Raw genomic sequence first — 6,000 nt, 5'->3', positions numbered from 1 at the left:
TCCTGAGTAGCTGGGACTACAGGCACGCGCCACCATGCCCAGCTAATTTTTTGTATTTTTAGTAGAGACGGGGTTTCACCATGTTGACCAGGATGGTCTCGATCTCTTGACCTCGTGATCCACCCGCCTCGGCCTCCCAAAGTGCTGGGATTACAGGCTTGAGCCACCGCGCCCGGCTAGGATTTTTCTTAACACAATTTAGAAAACATGCATTTTCTGAAAATACAATATGTCTAGCATAAATTCAAACTTTAAAGTTTTGAGTTACATAGTTATTTTATCTTGTTATTTGTGTTTACACAATAAAAGATTAGTTTTGCTAAATACCTAATGGATCAATTTTATCTTATTTTCTATAGGTAAAAATCTATAGAAGGACTCAATGCTATTAAATTAGATTAAGTCCCTTTGTTATGGTTGAATTCAGGAGTATAGGCTACTTTTTAGTTCATAAATCTGCCTTTTTAAAAACTTCATCTGAAAGTTTAAACTTTCACCCATGAAACATTTTGTTGTACAAAATTACAGATTTCTATGTATGTTTTATTTTCTAATTTTTATGTTATATACAGTACATTTTAAATAATTTAAATTTTTTTAAGATTATTGACAAAAGAGAGACAATCTATATGACCTTTTTTTTTCTTATTTTACTGTGAGGCAATGATTTTGGATGAAAACTAAAGAATTCGCAATTATATTAAACATTTAATTTGTCTGAGCCTAGCCTTTTACCTTGAAAGGGCTCCACAAGGAGAGATCTTGATTATAAGAAAATCTTAACCATCCTGGGTATAAGAATTGCTTGAGTGTGCTATAGAGGAAGGTTGTAGAATATATCTGGAGCTCTTCAAAGTAGACTAGAAAAGTCTCATGATTCTTGCCATTTACTCTAACAGAATTCTTAAGGGAGCTCTGGGTTTGATTTTGTAATTCTCTACAGATGTTGGTTTTAACAGTGGTCCTGTCTTTATCACTCTTGACCACAGTGGATGGTGTTATCCAGTCCCTCAGAGTAATCTAAAATAATGTGCTTCTACTACATTTATTTGTCATTTGAGTCATATTTAATTTAATGAAACTTTCTAAAAGGAGATGATTCCACTACTGTATCAGTATTTAGGAGATTGATCATACTCATTGAATTTTATCTACAGTCTGAACGAAACTAGTTCACTCAATAGATGGCCTGTGGAAGAGATAGCCTAACATTCCAGTATAGTCAAAGTGACTTGAATCAAGGAGTTAGGGTAGAGGGCATGAAAATATTTTATGAAATAAAGCTAAAGCTGAAACAGTTGTATTGTAGCCAGTCTGAACAAAGACTGTATTTTTAATGTGAGGGCTATGGTCAGCATGAAGATGAAAAGAAGGGGTGCCTAAGAGTAAGAGAATAAGTCACTTAATCTTGATATCACTTAGGGGAGTGATATCAAGCCAGCTGATAAGCCAACACTAATGCTTGATTTAATTGGTAGTTATGTCTTACAGTGATGCCTGAGGTATCAAGATTAAAAATTTGTAATCATATGGACCCTCATTCTGAGAACATACTTGCCTTTTTATTGTAATTTGGCTTTTTATTTAGATGTTCCTTTAGAGAGAAAATGTGCTGATTAGGTGATACTAGGCCCCAGTTGCTTGCCAGTTCTGATGTTTTGGGTTTTGCCTTTTTTTTTTTTTTTAAGCTATTAATACCCAAGACCTTTCTTTGGTCTCTGCATTCCTTTTAGAAATCTTTGTGTTTTACTCTATTATTATTTTCTGTTTTGCTCTGTTATTCATCTCTCTCCTCCCCTCCATTCCCACCCCATTATGAAAAAGATGAGCAATAAAAATTTGGCGTGTGCAGTAAGGGAGGAGGGAAATTTTCCTGCTGTGATATTAATGCTTTGTCTAAATTGGTAGATGGCAGTTTTCTTTCTAAGCCCAGTCCTGTACAAACCTGTCCAGTTTCTTGGTTGCTAGAAGAGATTGATAATATTTCTGATCAAGTGATGGAAGTATTTAATGACCTTCTACCTGCATTTCTTTTCAGTAGTTCTTAGATTGAATTGTGGTGTACATGAGAAATTAGGGGATATTCAGGATTGAAGGATTTGAATATTGGATTTGAAGCCTGCTAGACTTTACTGTTTCTCTGACAAACAGTGCTTAACTCAAGTGTATGGGCAGCTTTCTGCCACAGGACAAAGGGTAGTAATTCCTAGATGAGCTGCTGAGGACCACCTGCAAGTTCTGGACCCAGGAAACAGCCCAGCAAGGATTGTTTACCATTGTTAATTCACACATTAAGCCATCGATCTTCCTACTTCAGTTTATCACTTTTCCATACTCCATCTCTACTTTTCCTAAAGATTGTAAATTTTCTCCATACTTTCCATTTAAATTTGCTTTTGGTGTTTCTGGGTTGAACTGTCTTCAGATGTATAGATACATTGTTTATTAAAATGGAATAACCTAGCCTTTGCACACTAGTCCCTGAGAAGCTTAATCATTAAGGTAAAACCAGCTGTTTTAAATTTCTGAATTATGGGGGAGTTTATGTAGTCAAAACATGACATGAACTCCCCCAATGAATCAGCAAAATAGCATCTTGTGTTTCATAAATGCATGTTTTAGATTTAGCAGCCTTTCTGACCATTTAAATAGACTTAAGTATTTTTATTTTAGTAGTCTCAACCATGGGTGATTTAGCTAATGGCACTTCTAAGTTAAGTTTGGCACCATGCTTCTCCTGATGAGGAGAGGGGGATCTTACCTTGTTTTAGATGTTAAGGTTAGATGATTTGGAAGTAGCTTTATATTTTTCATTTTTAGCTTAAAAATTATGCAACCATAATGCCAGAGACAAATTTGAAGACAAAAAAAAAATCACCCACAAAGCCACCAGCCTTTTACATATTACCTATAGTTAAAATCATAGCCTAGAATAGTTTGTGATCTTTGGTTCTTTAATGTACCAAACCCTCCTGTTTCTATCTAGTGTTCAAAATATGTTTTAATAGGTGTAATTTTTCCCCATTTTCCTTCCCCCCACTCTTGGGCACTTTGGTGGTATCTATTTTTTGCTGGTATAGATAAGATGCTTTGAATACCTTTGTATATATAGCGTGTTATTCATCTTCACATTTTTCCTTATGAATTCTTAGCAGTAGGAATATTGGGCAAAAGAATATAGTTTTACAGCTTCTCTAAAAAATATGGCATTATAGTTTTACTGTGGGTAGGTGAAGTAGAATTGTTAGATGTTTGAATTGGAAATAATTTGAGAGCCCCTTTTACTGAATTTACCTAGAGACCTAGGAGTAACATTTTAAATTTTGAGATAATTTAAATTTTTTTAAAAAGGAATCTTATAAATGTATATTTAATAAAATCTTAGAAATTTAGTGATTATCTAGTTTAGCTCATCAAATAATGTGTGTGTGGGTGCATATGTACATGCCTATGTTGCACTCTTAGATTTGGAGGATCTTATAGTGTAATAATGAATAAATCTAGGGGTATATACATTGATACACTGTTTTAGATTTACTATTAAGGGAGAATATGACATCTCCCACAGAGATTCACCTTGTTTTGTTTGGCTCCATGGAAAGAGACTTAGCAACAGATTTTAGGATTAGTATAAAGAAGTCTTTGATAATTAACTCTAAGTCTCTAATAAATAACTCTTAAAAACAGCCAACAATTGACTAGCTCTCCTTTAGTGATGAGTTCTGAGTCATTTGGAATATTCAAGTAAACTTGGTATCTACTTGAGATAGTCATATGTAAGTTTGGGGTTAAATCATATAAGTTCCTTCTTGGCTTGTGACTACAGATAAAGCTTTTTGATTTAGACAGATCTGTTTCCTGATGGCCTCATTCACTGAGATTCCTTTTCTATTCCCTTACTCTAACGTTTAAAAACTATTAGGATTCTGAATTTGTGAAACTCAATTAGGCAGGCTACTTTTTCCTGTCTTCATCTCATTCTACTTAGGATAGGAGATAGCTTTAAAATGTTTTTTACTTAAAAAATTTTTTTTTGTGGCTAAATAGGTGTATATGTTCATGGGGTACATAAGATGTTTCGATACACTCATAAAATGTGTAATAATCTCATCATTTCGAATGGGGTGTCCATCCTCTCAAGCATTTATCCTTTGTGTTACAAACAATCCAATTATACTCTTTTAGTTATTTTTAAATATATAATTATTATTGACTATAGTCACTGTTGTGCTGTCAAATAGTAGGTCTTATTCATTTTTTCTAACTCATTTTTTGTACCAGTTAGCCATCTCCCATCCCTACTACTCTTTCTAGCCTCTGGTCACCATCTTTTTACTCTCTATGTCCATGAATTCAATTGTTTTAATTTTTAGAACCCACAAATAAGTGAGAAAGTGCAATGTTTGTCCTTCTATGCCTGGCTTATTTTACCTAATATAATGATCTCAAGTTCCATCCATGTTGCAAATGACTGAATCTCATTCTTTTTTTATGGCTGAATAGTACTCCATTGTGAATGTGTACCACAGTTTCTTTATCTAGTCATCTGTTGATGTACACTTAGGTTGCTTCCAAATCTTAGCTACTGTGAACAGTGCTGCCACAAACATGGGAGTACAGTTATTTCTTCGATATACTGATTTCCTTTCTTGTGAGTATATACTCAGTAGTGAGATTGCTGGATCATATGGTAGCTTTATTTTTAGTTTTTTTGTGGAACCTCCAAACTGTTCTCCATAGTGGTTGTACTAATTTACATTCCCACCAACAGTGTATGACAGTTTCCTTTTCTCCACATCCTTGCCAGCATTTGTTATTGCCAGGACACGAGGTATCTTATAAGCAGTGTTTTCAATTCCTCAAGTGTTCAAAACACAAACACAAGAATAAATCTTTCCAAGATTGTTTTGCTCAGTTGCTGAGTCCTCAGTCTTTGGAATCTTACCCAGCATAGGTTAATTAGACAATTATGCTACAAAGCTCAAAGGTATGGATTGGGGAGCGGGAGGAGCAAGAGAGAGGGGCGATTATTAGAATAAGTTAAAATATATGTAAGAATGAGTTATGAAAAAACAGGAAAAAGAACCATCCCTCTTTTACACTTCCCCCCCAAAATCTTTAAGTCTGATTTTTAAACATTTTGCTGCTTTTGATTTTGAGGATTTGAGAACTTAAAAAAAAAAAAAAAAATCTTTTGGTTGGGTATGGAGTCTCACGCCTTTATTCCCAGCACTTTGGGAGGCTGAAGTGGGCAGATCACCTGAGGTCAGGGGTTCGAGACCAGCCTGGCCAACATAGCGAAACCCCGTCTCTACTAAAAATACAAAAATTAGCTGGGCGTGGTGGAGCGCACCTGTAATCCCAGCTACTTGGGAGGCCAAGGCAGGAGAATCCCTTGAACCCAGGAGGCAGAGGTTGCAGTGAGCTGAGATTACACCACTGCACTCCAGCCTGAGTGACAGAGTGAAACTTTGTCTCAAAAAAAACCAAGAAAAGAAAACTAAATCTTTTCTTTTTTGTATTTTGATGACGGTGACATAAGAGCTAATTTATTTGCTTATTTATGAAGATTTGCTTTTTAGTTTTGATGCTTTGGGTTTTGATACGATATTCTATTTGTTACTGTCTTTAAAACAGTTGAGATGAATTTGTGCATGCTGAGATGAATCTGATTTAGGCCTAATATAGAGAATTTATTGCAAGCTTTAATATTCATCCATGTACCATACTTCAGTTTGTTGGTTTCTGCCCTCCTTCTCCCACATTGTACTTTTTTTCCCCTTCATAATAAGTTCCAGAATCAAGGAATGATGCATGATTAGACCAAATCCGGGTAAATTCCCGTTCAAGGAAGGACAAGTCAATTTAATTGCTTAAATTGAATTTTGGGGGGTGAAGTTGTATTGTGTAAATCATTGATACACTTGATTCTGAATTTCAAAAACATTATAATCTGCTTTTTTTTCTTTTGCATGCAGGTGAATGACTGTTTGGCAGTGA

General features: G+C 35.0%; 1 protein-coding gene across 2 annotated transcripts in view; it reads left to right on the top strand.

The window, feature by feature from the left end:
* The window catches only part of GTF2E1 (general transcription factor IIE subunit 1), a 33,916-nt gene that overhangs the window by 6,051 nt on the left and 21,865 nt on the right, over nucleotides 1-6,000 (top strand). The gene's annotated exons all lie outside the window — the stretch shown is intronic.

The sequence above is a fragment of the Sapajus apella genome, unplaced genomic scaffold (genome assembly GCF_009761245.1).
Source record: "Sapajus apella isolate SASKATOON/1434 unplaced genomic scaffold, GSC_monkey_1.0 scaffold40, whole genome shotgun sequence".
NCBI classification, from domain to species: Eukaryota; Metazoa; Chordata; class Mammalia; order Primates; family Cebidae; genus Sapajus; species Sapajus apella.
Note: the sequence above shows the minus strand (reverse complement) of the source record. Positions and strands in the feature narration are given on the sequence as shown.